The 19,102-nt window shown below is 40.3% G+C and overlaps 2 long non-coding RNA genes across 2 annotated transcripts; one reads left to right on the top strand and one right to left on the bottom strand.

Annotated features, from left to right (window-relative positions):
- Positions 1-1,869: 1,869 nt before the first annotated feature.
- LOC114143330 (uncharacterized) lies at positions 1,870-2,751 on the bottom strand. Its single transcript, XR_003595220.1, has 2 exons — positions 2,372-2,751; positions 1,870-2,298 (listed from the first exon to the last, which is right to left on the bottom strand). It is a non-coding gene; the product is annotated as an uncharacterized LOC114143330 (long non-coding RNA).
- A 12,441-nt stretch (positions 2,752-15,192) lies between these two features.
- On the top strand, positions 15,193-17,313 carry LOC114142513 (uncharacterized). The gene is made up of 4 exons (XR_003595040.1): positions 15,193-15,310; positions 15,417-15,604; positions 16,303-16,487; positions 16,601-17,313. It is a non-coding gene; the product is annotated as an uncharacterized LOC114142513 (long non-coding RNA).
- Positions 17,314-19,102: the final 1,789 nt, after the last annotated feature.

Here is a 19,102-nt window from a genome sequence, read left to right as displayed (position 1 = left end):
TTTAGTGACGAAACTGAAGTGGAAACTTAGCAGTTATGGTTAGTGTAGAGGGGTGGAAAAACAAGTTATTAGTGAATAAAAACCAAGAAGTAGAAAAATAGGCACCCCAACATTATTTTTCATTTTGTATTTTTAATTTTTGTAATAAGTTAGATAGTTTTGTTTAATTTCGTCCGTGCAATTCCGCGCGCGGCCGCTAGGGACGCTGTCGCGTTGGTGGTATAGAAAGGACTGAGCACACAAGAAGAATAAATCTTCCTGTTATGCTGGCGAAAGCTTAACGTGTGTGCCTCATCTTTTCTATACCACAGGTTGGTAAAATGTATTTTTATACATATATATTGATGACCGTCGGGAGTTAAAGAGCTCAGTGAATCGGTTGTTGACTAGTGAGTCATTTTGTCCAGTTTGCGTTGAGTATTGTGTGGAAAACGGGACACAGTTCTGGAGGTTGGGGTATGCTAATGCTAGCGGATTTTGGTTTCTATGTATTAAGCTGGCTGAGAAACGGCTAAAGTACTACCAATTTCATATTGAACTGGTTTGATGCATTTTGTTTCTTTCCAGTGTTGTATCTATTTATCTGGCAGATAAGGTAGTGTTGTAAGATAAGATGCTTGGACATTAAAGTGTGTTTTACCTATGCAGAATAGGTCGTGAAGGCTATTAAAATATCGAAAAGCAAATTCATGCACTGTTATTTGAATTGTTAAAAAAACAAATATTTGAAAATATGTTCATTACACAAGAAGAAAAAATCTTCCTGTTATGCTGGCGAAAGCTTAACGTGTGTGCCTCATCTTTTCTATACCACAGGCTGCACCACACGTTGAGGGAAGACCATCACATACATTACCCTCAGCCCTCCAAGGTTGCGGGGTAACATTAGCTTAGCATTGGAACAATTTATATCCATGATGAAACCACAAGAAGATCACTTCCTTCATCTGAATATCTACCTGTTAAAATGAAAAGCTGCACTAATCCTTTACTAGAATATTCTACCTGTTAGAAATATTTTAAATACAGAGGTTTGTAAGAATAAAACAGTATCAGGCACGAGAAACAGGTTTTTATTGGAATTAAATTAAAGACAAATACTGATCAGTGCAACTCTTTCTGCGTATTAATCTGTTTGTATGACAGATTTTATTAAATGCTGCCAGAATGTGTCACCGAACCGCGCAGGTCACTGAAATGATAGGATATGATTCATATACACTAATATTACACAGCTTCAATCTCACATAATATCGCTACCAACAAATATTTATCAAGGTTTAGTAATAAAGAGTGTTATTAAACTAAAATATCTTAAAGTATAGGGACAAAAAAACACAAAACAACATATTTCGTCCTAATTAACCGCCAAATAATAACTTGTTTACAGTAACGACATTGCAGACGGCAAACTAAAGCCATTTATAAATATATGTAGTCATGTAAACTAAAAATATGAAGTAAAACAGCAGCTTAATGAAAACCGCCTATAATATAAATTAAGCGGCGTCGGGCGGCCCTCGCTGCTCAGCGCCGCTCCGGCCTCTTGGCCTATGGAGTCTTGGCGCGTCACCGCAGACGCTCCGCGCAGTTCCGTCCGCCAGGCGACACGCATCGATGCGTTCAGCAGCTTTCCCCGACGACGCATGAAAAATCTGGTGCAGATCGGCCGATGTAGCGAGGAGATATAGCTGATGGATTAACCTAGGGGGCGCAGTGGAGTCAAATTACAATTCAATGCTAGTTACGTGGAAATCCGATGATGCATGATCAGTTATTCTTGAATAGACTTTTTACCAAATACTTTTTTACTCTTAATGTGACCCGGCAGGGGGTTCTTTTTAAAACAAGATGCACCGGAACACAGAATAGTTCACAATATTTTATTTAAACAATTTCATTTAAAACATTTCTTTTTAAAAGCAAGGCTTCGGGCCCACTACTCTGTCCCTAGAAATGAAAAGGGATCATGTGAAATAAAAGTGACAACTTGAATTATTCCAAAAAAATAAATGAACAAACAAAACATGTAATGCCAAAGAAAACAAATTAGTAAATCAAAACAAAAAAGCAAACTCATTAGTAAATTCAATAATAAGCAAACAAACTGTAAAAGGAAAAAACACAAACACTTTAAACGGTGGAACAAATCGTCGTCCAATTTCAGTGCCCTTCAAATGGGCCAGAGGAGTCGGTCCCGCTCGCTCAGCCTGTCCAATCAGCAACAGGTTGCCTTCAGAGCGGCCCAAACAAACAATAAGACAGCAGAGCGTCCAAGCGCTGCAACTCCAAACAATCCTAAACCAAAAAAACGCATTAGAAAACCCGTGGATTCAGGTAAAGTAAATTAAAATCTAAACAGGTAGCTTACCCAGCAGTAGTAGCACAGCCGACCCAGGGAGAGAGCGGATCAGCAGGCAAGGGCTAGATGGAAGCCACACGCCGTAACAACCTCCAGCTGCAGCCGCTAACGCCAGCCGAGCAACGCTCCAGAAACGCACGGCAGGTATAGCACCAAAACCTAACCACAATCCCAGCCAGATGGTACAAAATGGCACTTACAATTCAGATGAGCGGATCAAGCACACCAGCCACTTGGGCAGCCGTCATGTAGTATGGGAAACAAAGACACACACCTCGCAGCGGCCTGCTCAGCTATAAAGCTATTTGCCCCGCCCACCAATCAACTGCACGCTACTTGATACACCTGGTGCACATAGTTGGGAGGGTGGAACACCATCCCACCACATTAAGTAATTTCTTGGATGGATACTTTTTGCTTTTACTACAGTAAAGTGTGTTGAAGCAGTGCTGCTCTTGCTTCAGTAATATTTTTGGTAACTGCTTTTCTCTGGTTCACTCAGATCCTAAAACTCAGCGAGGAAACATGGCGTCGCTGTCACATGCGCTCAGTGCAGCTGTCGCCATGGCACCAGGTGTGGGAGAGCTGAGAACAATCTCCTTCCCATCATCACTCCCCAAACAGATTATTTACACACACATGATCCTCATTTACTCTAAAATAAACTCCAGAACTTTAATTTTTCTGATGATAATCAGTTCTCTCTGATCTGGGTCGGAAGTTTGCTTTCCTCTGTTTCTCCTTCCGCCTGGTTTGAAAACCAAAGGTTGCTTGATCACACCTGATAGCACAAGTCACTTTGCTGGTGAGACTTTTCTAAACTGTGGAAAGCAGTAAGAAGCTAACAACAAGCCTGATGGGAAGGAGGAACAGACAGGAAGTCCCTGCAGTTTGACTTTACGCTGCACTGCTCTGGTTTTCATCTGGAGGTTAAAGGAACTGGACTCTGCAGTGGTTCATGTGATGCTCAACACAAACATCTGAACCTGCTGAGGATGAAGATTTTACAGCCAGATTCCTTAGGAATAATCCCAGCGTTCCTGCAACATGAAGCTGTTCCTGCCTCATTATGTCCTCACTGCTTTTCCAAACTCAGAGTCATCAGGACTTTCTGATTTTTCCTGACCCGAGTTTTACCTTGTGTTTGGTTTAAAGTCCTTAGAATATGTAGTAAATAAATATAAATTATGATTTTTCCCACCACTGATTCACATACATTTAGTCTCACCTGAAGCTTGAACCAGTAATCACTTCCTCCTTGAACATGAAATGTGTTTCAGTTATTGTCAGATCCTGCTTTTGTCATCATCAGCTGCATTTCCAGTACAAACATTGCCGATGTTCTGCTAATGTCGAAAAAACGTGTTTCCATTAAATAAGAAATTTAATTAAAATAGCATGTAAATAATTTTGTTTATGCAATAAGTCATTAAACGCCATCATCCTCCTGCCACTTCCTGTCGTCTTCTATGTTTGTGTCGCTGGTGGCGTCCAGTTGTTGATCATGTGACTCCAGTGATGAGAAAAAACTGTTTCCACTGCAGTTTTCAAAATAAACTAATTGCTATTGAATTTTTTCTTTCTTTTTTCTGAAAATTGGCTTTTTTTCCATTAATTAATTTATTTGCTCAGCGGAAACACAGCCACTGATTGGTCAGAAAGGAAGGAAATGCAGAAGACATGAATGTGATGGGTCAGATTTAAAGCAGAGTTGTGATGCCTGGAGAAAAGAGCAAGTCTGTGCAACGATGAGTGAATAATGAATTTACTTTAATAGTTGTGATCTCAGCTTCCTGGAGGAACCGTCATAAACTTCTTTTTGTGTTTCACTCTCTGCTGGGTCTCTGGTCTCCTGGTCCTTCCAGGTTTTCTGGAGTTTCTCGTCTCCCCAGGTCTTTGCTGTCGATGCGTTTCCTTCATTTAAGTCGTTTCTCTTTCCTTTCCCTCCGTATCTGCAGATGGGCTCCACTCTAACAAACATGACATCCAGAGTGTTTCTGGTCTCATGTCAGAAAATCTTCCTTTTTAGTCGCATTAATCCTTTTTTATTTGCGCTCAGAAATGATCCAACTGGTCCAGCAGGAATTCTCCAGACAGAAGTGGATCCGGGATCCGGTAACATTCGGTTTTCTGAAACTGATTTTTGATTCGTTCTCATTTTTTTATGATTTCTGGAACAAAAGCCGACTGTCAGAAGGTGAATTTCGCCGTCGCTGACGTTTTATCTCGTTTCAAAGGCTGCAGCGACACGAAAGCAACTTCAATTTTTAATTTGTCGCCACAGAAGAAAACTGTGTGAAGAGGTTTTCATGCTTTGGTCCAGTAATGACATGAAGGATTTACCTTTGCACCAGGTGGACATTAATCTGTGACCTCTGCTGCACAGAGCTTCTGCTTCTGCCTTCATTTTCCGTCCATTTCCTGGAATCCTCTTTTAAAACGGTCTTGGGTGGCCGAGAATAATTGAATAATTGACGAGCATCAATTATTCACAAAGAGGTGGTTGCAATTAAGGACCCTGCCAATCAGCGGCGCAGCGACAGACCACAGCTTCACCCCAGATCCACTGGCAGACAGGGGAGAGAAAATCCATGCGGACAGAAGGCATTAGCTCATCTGGTGGTTCTTGTTAAGAGATATGATGTCTGTTAGCAGGAAGCATATGGAAGCTGAGCGAAGCAGCAGCAGGAGGATCGTCCTTTAGCCTCCCACAGGGCGCCGCTTTCAGACACTCAAACATCTGTCAGCAGGAAACCATCAAACTCTGGTCTGAATCTGGAAATCTGCAACAAAATGGGCTAAAAAAAAATATTAAAGAACTTTTACACAACTAGATTCAGTCTGTTTTATGGAAAATGTTCCGTTTCTAAAATTAGTCTTTGTTAATTAGAGGAAACAAACTCTAATACAGAAGATGAGCCATCTGCATATTTCTCTATAAATTAAATGATTCTCTCTAATGGCACAAACACAATCAGAAGTAAAATGAACAGCAAGAAAGTTTTCAGCTCTTATCAGAGTTGTCTTTTTGTCTTTACCAGTTGGAATCAGAAACGATCAACCTGACGGAGCAACAAAGACCATCTGGTCAGAACCAACACCGACTTTATGAGGATTATAATCCAGCATAGTGAAAGTCTTGGTATGTTTGTGCACCCGCTTCGGATGTTATCATCCCATAGAATGGCGATTATCAGTGGTTATCAGCCCCATTGAATGGCCTCAGTTGGTCCCTGCTCTACCTGCTAGCAGGCTGTTATCAACCGTTATCAACCATTCTATCGGTGATAACAGCCGCTTGTCGCTAATAGAACCTTTTTTTAACCTTTTTTTTAAAAACCTTTATTTATAATTTATCTGCGAATTTGAACAGGATATTAAGAATTTACTAAAAATACAAAAGCCAAACGTATCCGTCATAAGATTTTAATTAGGTATTGTAACAATCGTTACAGTATTTAAAAACAACTCACTAAAATCTAAAACCGGAGTTTTTTGTTTATTTTTGTTCGCTTTTTTAAAGACCTATATTTCCAATATGCCTTTTATTTCTTTGGATTTTTTCCAATAATTCACTCAAAATAAATGCCAAAATTTAACATACTTGGTTAATTTTATTGGATCTTTACAAGACGTGTTCTCTCAATACATGCCGTGTTTTTATCTTCCGGTCGTGCAATTTTATATATATATATATAAGCATACAATGAAATTAAAAGGTATATTCTAGAGTTATGTAGTGTTATGAGTTGTCCAACCTCATAGCCTTCCACTAGGTGGCTGTATGTACATCCGAAGTTGCTTGCAATCCATTAATAATGATAAGAAGAAGTTAGGGTTGGCCCTAATCTTATTTTTAATTAAAAAAATTAAAAAGAAAAATACGGATGGATTTGCTCATATGATTATATGAAAATCTGTGTTTGTACCATATGAAAATGTTTAATATTTGTATTAGTAGTAATAATAATAAATTACGGATTGCACCCGACAAAACATTAGAGAAGAATAAGAAGAAGCTTACGTCATTCGACGCGACACTTTCCACGGTCGGAGCTGGTGAGTAGCCCCTGAATCTGTCAAATAAAAATGTAGTAAAAAACCTCAAAAGACCGAAAGTCTACATTTATAAATCTGCTGATGGTAGTTCTATGAGTTAATGTTAGCGAGTATGTGGCACAGCATGTGTTTGTACAGATTTAGACACGTTTTTAACCCTATTTGGTAGAAAAAGAGGCTACTTTAGCTCCCTAAAGTAGCCTCTTAAAAGCCAGTCACATTCAAATGTAGCTGTCCTTCATACCTTTAATAACAATGTGCTAAAATTTTGTTTTTTATTACTATGTTATGCTTCTCGGTGTTACAGTATTTCTGTCTTCTTTCTGTTCTCTCCCACTTTAGAACCATGCCTAAATATAAGAGCAGTGTCCGTTGTAAGACCAAAAAAATAAAAGTAACTCGGAAAACCATCGGTGCTCGGGCGAAATATTCCTACATTCCCTCACATGTAGGCTGTTGTTGCGCAACACCCCCCCCCCCCCTCCTTTCTGTCTCTACTCTCTCACTCTCGTACTTCCTCTTCTGAGAGGGGAGATGTGCTACCAGCTCTCCGTCTAACGGGTCCGTTGAGTTTCCTAAATCTGCTGGGATTTACCCTGTCCAGAACTGAAGTAAACTCTGTTTAAGCTGGTTTCGAGAAACGATTCGCCTGGTTATCTGACGGCCTACATCCAGGTGTCCCACCCTTCTTCCCCCTGTGAATTAGCCAGACTGAGCAGCCTACAGCCAACTAGTTTCACAGAGCACACCTGTTAACGGTCGCTCGTTCTCTATTTTGCAACTTGCATTTGTTATTGAACCAGGTAGGTTTTAGTGACTCGGTCGAGTCCCAAGGATGAGGTTTTAAATATGGGCTACCAGCAACCTAAAAACATTTTCCACCTCTTCCTCTCCAGAATCAAACATCACAGCTATTTTACAACCATCAAAGAACTTTAAGGTGACTCATTAACTGAATGTCCACAACATCTTTTAGATTTTCTTTATGCTAAATATTTTATTAGTAAGGCATTTTTGCAAGGGTCAGTACAGCTTAATTCAGTAGCAGAAATAATCAAATAAGTAAAATCAATCATCTAGTCTATCTTTCCCTACTGCTGATACTGAGAACTAAAAAAGGGAACCTTTGAGAGAGACGGACGGAGTTTGGCGCCTCGAACCCCAGACCTGGCACGATGATGAAGAAGGTGTTGCAACAGGAGGAAGATGTTGATCGATGAAGGCCAGGATCTCCGCAGGTCTGATGAGCCTCCTCTCCGCATGGATGCTGAGGTCACACAGGACTTGGTGCTGGCAGGAAAAAAGGCACCAGTTCTTCTTCCTTGTCTTTGTCTTCATCTTTGTCTTTGGGGTCAGAACCCAGCCGATGAGAGAAGTGCGATTCGAAGCCACAGATTGTGGGCCAGACGGGTTGGTCTCCATGTGCAGGACAGTCTCCGGCTCCGTGGCCCCGGCTCTTCTTCAGCTGCAGAGTTCTTTGTCCATCTCGATCTTGGCTCGAAGCTGCCCGGAGGATCCAACGAACGGTTCCTCTTTTGCACTCACCTTATATAGGGTTCATCCACCCCCCTGGTGCGCCTGCTGTCTGCTTAGACAGATGATCTCATATCCATCACTGTCTTACAGACATTTCCTGATGTCTGTGCCAATGTCTCAGGGTTGCTCAACCTCCTGTGTCCCTTGCCTGCACAACCTTTCACCTACCCTCTACCTCCAACATATCAGTGATGTTTAATTGCAGTTACACCTTTTTACACCATTTCAAGTTTAATGTCAAAATCACATTTATATCACATTTATTTTCTTTAGCTTCTCTGATTTAGCATTCATTTATAATTTTATAACCATAACTTATATCACATTTATTTTCTTCAGCTTCTCTGATCTATCATTCATTTATGATTTTATAACCATAACTTATTAATTATTCTTATTATAATCTTAATGTGAGTTATTACAGATGTTTTTCTGAAAAGAAACCAAGAATAATACATGATTCTAATTATTTACTACTAAAGTTACAGTTACTTGTTTTTCTTGTAGTTCCCACAAATATAAGTGTATTATTACAAGTAAACCAATATTCATATAAGTATTTTACTTTGAATCTTATCCAATTACTAATAATGTTTAGATTTAATTTTTTAAAACTTTCATGCTTTAAAATAGTCTCAGCTATTTTTATAAATCTGCAGGCTGGAAACTTCCTCTTTTTCCAGGAAACCTGCTTTTCCTGTTTAATGACTCTCTCTGACTGACTATGATTTCTTATGATTAGATAGAAAAAAGTAGAATTAAAGCAAAGTTTGCATGAGACAAAAACAACACACACAACCAGATTTATTTTATTGACACTTAAGTCTACTGTTGGGCCTTGATATCACTTGAGTGATTCATTTTAAAGATAACTTTATTATTACTGTTAAACTAAAATCTCTAGCATGGGGAAGTGGGATGAGCTCGGATTTTCTTGACACCCCCTCCACGAGGTCAGACCTTTCACATGCTGGGAGTCCATCACCCTCCTGCAGTTCGCCGTCCTCATCCCCTAGAAAGAGAAGAAGTTCGTCTGGGATGTGAAGATGCAGATTCTTCATCCTCAGTTTTCACAGAGGGCTCAGTGTAGTCATCAAAACTCCACTTCTCTTGACACCCCCTCTTTGGAGTTTTGATTTCCCCCATGAGGTGATGAATGTCGAAGAAAACTTGGATCGCTCTGATTCTTCTACAGGAACCTTCGCTGGATGAACTGTCGGTTCTTCAGGATGTGGAATGGTTCTTTAGGGAAGATGGGCTGAGACAGAAGGCCTCAAAAAAAAAACTTTTCTGGCTGTTCAGCAGAGCAAAGCAAAAAGCATAAGCATCATGACGCTTTATCCGTAATCATGATCCTTTTCCATTTTAATCCATCAGGTTGTGACAGGAGTTCTTCTTTAGCATAATCCAATTTCTTCACGGCCCTCCCAGTCCAAAGCCTTGAAGTTGTTCTTTGAACGGCAACCTTCCTGTAATAGTGACCAGTCTACTGTAGGATGGCATGGTGCTTGATTCTCTGGCCATCTTCTTGTAATGTTCTGGTTCGCTGTAGCTAAGAACTGGCTTGAGCACTGCTTCCTCATGGACCCCTTTCTTCATCAGTAGTACTGTGTTGAAGTTCAGTACTTACTTTACAAAATCTTGGGCGTTGAATCTCAGCTTGATCACCGTAGTTGCAGGCCGATCTTGAGCTTTAATCCAAACTCTCTGCCCTGTTTTCAGTGACACTTCAAGCTGCAACTTCCCTTTTCCTTCTCTAAGCAAAAAGGAGAAGTGTCTTCGCCTCCCTGCTTTCTGTGACGTGAACGGAGTTCCTCTGCAGGGGAAGACCTGCTCTTCTAGCAGTTGTCACTGTGTCCATCAGCACCAAGAGGTACTTCTCACCTCTCTTTCCTGTTGTCCCCATTGGCTCTGCTACGTCCATGCAGACTGAACCCCATGGGACTGTGCTCTTGATGAACAAACCTTCCATCCGCTGCCCTGGGTGCCCTGCGTATCGACCACATACCTCAAAGTCACACAGCTGCATCGGATGGGCTGAAGGGACATCCAGCAGTCCTGCTTGCTCAGTTCTTCACGGGGGTGTAGCACGCCTGCATATTCGAGGGCCTTATGCACGCACCGTACTACCTGCTCCCCGTGCTACTCTAGGACCACCTGTCCTTAGGTGTTCTGTCCCACTTCTCGGTACCGACAAAGACGATCTTCCTTTGTTGGACATAACAGTCCACTTCATCATTCCCACGCCAATGAGCTCCCTCATGCGTGTGTGCTCTTTGATGCTCAACTTCTATCTCCAACTGCATTTTTAGCTCAGCAATCTTTTTCCACAAATCTTTGTGTGCCACGGGCTTGCCCTTTGCAGTCTCGAAACCATTTTCTTCCCAAATGGCCAAGTCCTCTCTAAGGGCCTGAGCACAGTAGTAACTGTCAGTTACTAACCTGGCACTCTTGATTTTCCTTTTCACCAGCTCCAGCAATCCTTCCAGTACTGCCGTTACTTCTCCGGCTTGAGCACTACCGGGAGCTTTTCCTTTCTGACGGCATTTCTCTCTGCCATCCTGCTTCAGAATAAATCCCCAGTATGCCGACTGGTCGGACCCCTTTCTGGATCCATCGGTGTAGATTGTCCATTCCGGTTGTTCTGGCTTCTCAGATGTCTCTTGCGGTCGTTTCTTACTGGTGGGTTGTGCTGGCCCAATTTCAAGCTCCGGGTCCAGCAGGATGTCTTTAACCATGTCTGCGTCTGTGTGATGATGTCAGCTGCTGGTGTTTGTTCCTCTGTTGCCGGATGTCTTCTCGATGGCTGCAGTGGAGGACGCGGTGTGCTTCCTCATCCATCGTCGGCTGATGACACCTTTCTCCGTCTCCTCTGCATGGTTGCTGGCTGGTCTGGTCAGCATTACATCACGAACCACTCCAGCAAGAGTGAGCCAGCTTTCCTTTGTCAGGGGTTGATGTTTCAGTTCCTCATTCTTGGAACCAACTTCCCCACTTGCTTCAGGTCTGAGTCACAGTAGCTGTGTAGAAGCTGATGCAGTTCTGTTGAGGTCTCCTCCTTTTCCAAACGATCTGGACGGCCGGCTTCCTCCGGTTTCTTCCCCAGATTTTCCTCCTCGAAGTGATCATCCATCACTCCGTCTCTCTGTCGGTTCGAGTTGTCTATCCCCCAAAGCCTCTCTTTAGCCTTCGAGCAGGGATGGGTCTAGACTATGTTGGCTACTAGCTTCACTGTCTGGATCCGGTCATTTATCCTCAGTAGAAGCTTTCCCTCACCTGTATGCTATACAGTTACTGCAAGGGTTGTGACTGACGGCCTTATCAGTCACCATTAACTCTATTCCTTAAGAGTTAACAAGCCAAGTGAGCTATTCAGATCCTCACATCTGTTTTTACTAACTTGGCCATAGGGCCCTCCTACTCCGTTGGACTGGGCCCCACGTTGGGCGCCACTTGTTGTTGCGCAACACCCCCCCCCCCCCCCTCCTTTCTGTCTCTACTCTCTCACTCTCGTACTTCCTCTTCTGAGAGGGGAGATGTGCTACCAGCTCTCCGTCTAACGGGTCCGTTGAGTTTCCTAAATCTGCTGGGATTTACCCTGTCCAGAACTGAAGTAAACTCTGTTTAAGCTGGTTTCGAGAAACGATTCGCCTGGTTATCTGACGGCCTACATCCAGGTGTCCCACCCTTCTTCCCCCTGTGAATTAGCCAGACTGAGCAGCCTACAGCCAACTAGTTTCACAGAGCACACCTGTTAACGGTCGCTCGTTCTCTATTTTGCAACTTGCATTTGTTATTGAACCAGGTAGGTTTTAGTGACTCGGTCGAGTCCCAAGGATGAGGTTTTAAATATGGGCTACCAGCAACCTAAAAACATTTTCCACCTCTTCCTCTCCAGAATCAAACATCACAGCTATTTTACAACCATCAAAGAACTTTAAGGTGACTCATTAACTGAATGTCCACAACATCTTTTAGATTTTCTTTATGCTAAATATTTTATTAGTAAGGCATTTTTGCAAGGGTCAGTACAGCTTAATTCAGTAGCAGAAATAATCAAATAAGTAAAATCAATCATCTAGTCTATCTTTCCCTACTGCTGATACTGAGAACTAAAAAAGGGAACCTTTGAGAGAGACGGACGGAGTTTGGCGCCTCGAACCCCAGACCTGGCACGATGATGAAGAAGGTGTTGCAACAGGAGGAAGATGTTGATCGATGAAGGCCAGGATCTCCGCAGGTCTGATGAGCCTCCTCTCCGCATGGATGCTGAGGTCACACAGGACTTGGTGCTGGCAGGAAAAAAGGCACCAGTTCTTCTTCCTTGTCTTTGTCTTCATCTTTGTCTTTGGGGTCAGAACCCAGCCGATGAGAGAAGTGCGATTCGAAGCCACAGATTGTGGGCCAGACGGGTTGGTCTCCATGTGCAGGACAGTCTCCGGCTCCGTGGCCCCGGCTCTTCTTCAGCTGCAGAGTTCTTTGTCCATCTCGATCTTGGCTCGAAGCTGCCCGGAGGATCCAACGAACGGTTCCTCTTTTGCACTCACCTTATATAGGGTTCATCCACCCCCCTGGTGCGCCTGCTGTCTGCTTAGACAGATGATCTCATATCCATCACTGTCTTACAGACATTTCCTGATGTCTGTGCCAATGTCTCAGGGTTGCTCAACCTCCTGTGTCCCTTGCCTGCACAACCTTTCACCTACCCTCTACCTCCAACATATCAGTGATGTTTAATTGCAGTTACACCTTTTTACACCATTTCAAGTTTAATGTCAAAATCACATTTATATCACATTTATTTTCTTTAGCTTCTCTGATTTAGCATTCATTTATAATTTTATAACCATAACTTATATCACATTTATTTTCTTCAGCTTCTCTGATCTATCATTCATTTATGATTTTATAACCATAACTTATTAATTATTCTTATTATAATCTTAATGTGAGTTATTACAGATGTTTTTCTGAAAAGAAACCAAGAATAATACATGATTCTAATTATTTACTACTAAAGTTACAGTTACTTGTTTTTCTTGTAGTTCCCACAAATATAAGTGTATTATTACAAGTAAACCAATATTCATATAAGTATTTTACTTTGAATCTTATCCAATTACTAATAATGTTTAGATTTAATTTTTTAAAACTTTCATGCTTTAAAATAGTCTCAGCTATTTTTATAAATCTGCAGGCTGGAAACTTCCTCTTTTTCCAGGAAACCTGCTTTTCCTGTTTAATGACTCTCTCTGACTGACTATGATTTCTTATGATTAGATAGAAAAAAGTAGAATTAAAGCAAAGTTTGCATGAGACAAAAACAACACACACAACTAGATTTATTTTATTGACACTTAAGTCTACTGTTGGGCCTTGATATCACTTGAGTGATTCATTTTAAAGATAACTTTATTATTACTGTTAAACTAAAATCTCTAGCATGGGGAAGTGGGATGAGCTCGGATTTTCTTGACACCCCCTCCACGAGGTCAGACCTTTCACATGCTGGGAGTCCATCACCCTCCTGCAGTTCGCCGTCCTCATCCCCTAGAAAGAGAAGAAGTTCGTCTGGGATGTGAAGATGCAGATTCTTCATCCTCAGTTTTCACAGAGGGCTCAGTGTAGTCATCAAAACTCCACTTCTCTTGACAAGGCTCATCTGACACCAACACTGTTTTTCCCTCATCAAATGATATTTGTACTGAAAACTCAAAGGAAGAAGGGACCGCGTATACCAGGGCAAAAAGGAAGGAGCTGAGCCTATGGGATACACTAAAAGATCAGGTCTTGGAAGAGTCCTATAAGTCCTCCGCTCCTTTCTCTGACATGTGCTCTGTGTGCAAGAAACCTGGAGTATACCGCTGTCTGGAATGCAGCAGAAGCAGTGTTTTTTGCAAGGATTGTGTCTACACAGTACCCATAAATTCTTTGCACCTCCCTGAAAAGTGGAATGTAAGTTCATTTTTGTTGAATGTACTAATAAATATTGTAATTGATATGTATAGAATGAGAATGAGTTCTTAATTGCATAAAATTCGGTTTTTCTCTGTCCTTTTTTGTGTCTCTTTAGAAAACCTGCTATGAGGCTGCTTTCCAGCAGTTGGTGTTGCATTTAAGTGGGGATCACAGTACCCATGTTGTTTACTCCAGAGATGTAAAGACTTTTGTCAACACAGGTATGTTTTTACACTATGTAATTTTTTAATTAATTAATTTTGTGTATATGTGTATGTATATATATATATATATATATATATTTATATATATATACTGCTCAAAAAATAAAGGGAACACTCAAATAACACATCCTAGATCTGAATGAATGAAATATTCTCATTGAATACTTTGTTCTGTACAAAGTTCCATTTGCACAACAGCAGGTGAAATTGATTGTCAATCAGTGTTGCTTCCTAAGTGGACAGTTTGATTTCACAGAAGTTTGATTTACTTGGAGTTATATTGTGTTGCTTAAGTGTTCCCTTTATTTTTTTGAGCAGTGTATATATATATATATATTCTACAAAATTCTAAATCTTATTTAGTAAAATTTATGTTTTCACTTTATGATTATTAATCTTGTCCCACGTGAATATATGTTTATGTGACTTTTTATTGTGGAATAACTTTTTATTCTTCTTTGTTGTTATTTATTTATACTTGGATACACAAATATAGAAAACTACATAAATACATAGATTGGAGGGGAAGCTCAGTTAAAGACAACACATGTTAAGTTAAACACAGTTAAAGTGGCAAGTCTGCGTTGGTTTGTACATGTTTAAAGAAGGGATATATCATCCATCCATTGCCTTCTGCTTATCTGGGGTCAGGTCACCCAAGTAACAACATGATTAAGGATTCCCAGACTTTCCTCTACCCAGCCAATTGGGCCAGCTCCTAGGGTGTAATCCCAATACATCCTACACCAGTGGTGCCCAAAGTCGGTCCTCGAAGGCCAGCATTTTGCAGGTTTTAGTTCTGTCCCTGGTTTAATGCACTTGGATCCAGTGATGGCTCAGTAGAAGAACATTGACCTGCTGGAAAGGTTGTTACCACCACCACAGAGAGAACTAAAACATGCAGAATGAAGGTGCTCGAGGACAAATTTTGGTCACCACTGGTGTAGGATGTATTGGGATTACACCCTAGGAGCTGGCCCAATTGGCTGGGTAAGATAATAAGATAATGCTAAACATTGTGAAATACTTACACAAGACTTACAATGTTGCCACATTAATGACAAAGTATTAAGTTCAGCTAATTATACAAGCTATGCCAATATAAAGTCTTTGTTTTCATTTTTAGATCCGGATCACATAAACAGGAGTCACTCATTGAAGATGAATCACAGTAAGAGACAGAAATTTGTACTCTTCTATATTTGAACAACAGTTCTCGCCTCAAGTAAAGAAACTGTGCGTTGTTTTTTTTGTTTGTTTGTTTTTGTTGTGGTTAGGCTGGACAGGGATCTTCGAATAATTGAGAGACACCATGGTGTAAAACGAAGGTGGCTCCCTTCGGATGACATTTTCCAGAGAACACTGAGAGATGTTGACCAGGAACTTAGAGGTCAGCTGATACGACGAGCACAAAATGAAGCAAGGGAGAGGGCCACTCTTCTCAACCTGAAAAGAAGATATAATGGTAACGCTACTTCTTTTCTTGACTGTATGGTCATTAGCAAAATTGAAGCTCAAAGGTCTTGTGGTTGAATCCCAGCATGTGGTAAACCTAAATTTAATCTTTATGTTATCCCTGCACCATGCATATGTTCACTCTGGGTACTTAAGCTTCTTTATGCAGTGTAAGAAGTGACTGGTTTATTCCAACTTGTCCTTTGTCATGGGTATGTGCTTTTGATGTGTATGGTTATTTATCTTTGGTGTATGAATATGTTTCTTGGGTGTATCCTGTCTTTCACCTAATGCCCGTTGTAAATAGGCACAGATAAGTGAGTATTGTAATACATCCATTTTCTAATGGACATTCAATGATCTTATGCATTACTGCAGATATTAAGTCACTGTAAGAACTATCAGTCTTTATATTCTGAGGATAAATTTAAGAGTACAATTAAAATATCATTCAATTATTGGCAGTAATAGATTTTGACCTACAAACTGAGATTTCCTTATGCGAACTTTAGTGTCATGTTGAATATCTTGTGTAGAATTGGCTGCCACTACTTGTGTTCACAAAATCCAAATTGGGATAAACACTATTTCAGATGTTGACCTTTTATTATGTTTAACATACTTCAATAAATGACTATTGTATCATGTTTTCATATTGTGTTGATTGTATTATTTTTACTAGTATTTATATTTCTTCTTTCTTTACAGATGGACAGGGAGTTGCTATAAGGCTGTCCAAGCAAGTGAATGCCTGTAACAGAAAACTGAAGAAGATTGTTACAGAGTACAATAATCTGCAGTGGCCTCCACAAACTGGCATCTTTCCATCACATTTAGAATTTCGAGAATTGTGTGATGCCTCCTCCCAGCTGTACACATTGTTTGATGAACAAGTGAGTAGAATTGATCTAAAGGTTTTATTCAACTTTCTACATGCTGTTATTCACTTTATGTTGCTACTACGCTTTAACAAGGTTCCACTTGCAATTGTTCTCTTATTTTAAAGATTGAAGATCATGGTGTTGTTCCAAAGAACCTAAAAAGTCGAGCAATAGAAGCCCTGCATTTGAAGACTAGGGCAGCTGAAGAAAAGCTTCTACTTAAGAGAGAGATGAACACTGTCATTCTTCACCTTCATCAACAACATGGACATTTAAGTTCAACTATAAATGATACTGCAGATCCTGGTTCAAAAGCTGTACTTCATCAAAACATTATCATGTTAGAAAAGAAAATGTACAGTGCAATGAACATGTTCAAGAGGTTTATCGAAGTTGGTGCCCCTCCTCCAAATCATCACCTACCAGAGTTTAACTCTTATTCTCAAGCACTTATGTCTCCAGATCTACATTACATAGACTATGATGAAAGCATTGACGATGGAGAGGATGAAGAGGATGATGACGACAATGTTGACGAAGGAGAGAACAGCATAGATTGTGAATTATCTTCATGATTTATGGCCACTTACTGTCCTATGTGAAGAGCACATATTCCAGTATAAAAAGTGCATTGTTTGATGATTTTCATATAAGCTTTTTGTTCTAACATCTCAGTTTATTGCTTTTGATATTGTTGAGACATATCTGTTTTTTAAGTCAAGCTATATATAATCAAGGGCATTTTAGTTTTACTCATTACAGCTTTGTACTCTTTTTCACATTTATTAATGTTCTTGTTCAGTATGACATTGTTAATGACTAAACTTCATTTACAGTTTGAATTTAACTCTTAATTTTAAGATGCTGCATAATGTGCTTTACATAATATTTTTGAATTTGGGCACAACAACGAAATAACTAAAACGTAGTGGACAAAAATTTTGTGATGTTCATATTTGAGAAATATTTGACTGCTATCCAAGAATTACATTATTTTGAAGGGCACTACTCTGTATTAAAAATTCATTAAGAGCTACGTCAGTGTTTCTGTGATATTTCAGACAGATTTCAAAACTTACAATATGGACTATTTGTAGCCTGTGTAGGGACTTACAAACTGGTTGATTTGATTTACCTTCCTGGTTTTAGTAAGAATGCCAGCAGCACCATAATATATCATCTGCAGTTGGATGATTGACTACTTTTTTAGGAGACCCCTCACACCAGCATCCAGGTTGAGTGTTTGCTGTCTAAGCGCTCCTTCCACTGCTCCACCACTCAGATGGCTGCACAGACTAGTGAGAATTATCTTACTGTTAGATTTGCATTTAGTTTTGCAACTGTAAGGACATGTACATTCCTGGTTGTTTAAAAGGTTATAGAGCAGTTAATATTAGTGTTGATGTTTGCGTTTTTCAGGAGGGCAACGCGAATATTGACGTCCTTCACACCAGATATTACATTAAAATCTAAGCACACAGCGGGACGGATCAGGCAGGAATATAAAGACAGAGAGTCTGAATAACACCAACTGTATGCCAGAAAATTCTGACATGTAGTCTTATGTGATTTGTCTCTGCTTACATAAAAAAAATATATGGGCCACTTTGGAAAATGGTAACAAACCATTTTGGGACCTATACTGTCTGCCCTCTTTTTTCCCTTATGGGGCCCACCTAGGTATGCCGGCTGGGGTATTATGACATAACTGTTTGTAACCTACCTGAGAAAGCGGCAACATACAGTCATATGAAAAAGTTTGGGCACCCCTATTAATCTTAATCATTTTTATGTATAAATATTTGGGTGTTTGCAAAAGCTACTTCAGTTTGATATATCTAATGGACACAGTAATATTTCTGTGTCCATTAGACACAGAAATAAATGAGGTTTATTGGACTAACAGAAAATGTGCAGTACGCATTAACAGAAAATTTGACAGGTGCAAAAATATGGGCACCTCAACAGAAAAGTGACATTAATATTTATTAGATCTGCCTTTTGCAAAAATAACAGCCTGTAGTTGCTTCCTGTAGCTTTTAATGAGTTCTCTGATCCTGTATGAAGGTATTTTTGACCATTCCTCTTTACAACACAATTCCAGTTGAGCTAAGTGTGATGGTTGCCGAGCATGGACAGTCCGCTTCAAATCATCCCAGATGTTCAATGATATTCAGGTCTGGACTGGGATGGCCATCCAGAACATTGCAATTGTTCCTCTGCATGAATGCCTGAGTAGATTTGGAGCGGTGTTTTGGATCATTGTCTTGCTGAAATCTCCATCCCCGGCATAACTTCAACTTCGTATCAGCTTCTTGAACATTATTCTCAAGAATCTGTTGATATTGAGTGGAATCCATGTGACCCTCAACTTTAACAAGATTCCCAGTACCAGCATTGGCCACACAGCCCCAAAGCATGATGGAACCTCCACCAAATTTTACAGTGGGTAGCAAGTGTTTTTCTTGGAATGCTGTTTTTTTTTCCCCCCCGCCATGCATAATGCCTTTTTTATGACCAAACAACTCAATCTTTGTTTCTTCAGTCCACAGGACCTTATTCCAAAATGAAGCTGGCTCGTCCAAATGTGCTTTTGCAGACCTCAAGCGGCTCTGTTTGAGGCGTAA

The sequence above is a fragment of the Xiphophorus couchianus genome, chromosome 4 (assembly GCF_001444195.1).
Source record: "Xiphophorus couchianus chromosome 4, X_couchianus-1.0, whole genome shotgun sequence".
NCBI lineage: Eukaryota > Metazoa > Chordata > Actinopteri > Cyprinodontiformes > Poeciliidae > Xiphophorus > Xiphophorus couchianus.
Note: the sequence above shows the minus strand (reverse complement) of the source record. Positions and strands in the feature narration are given on the sequence as shown.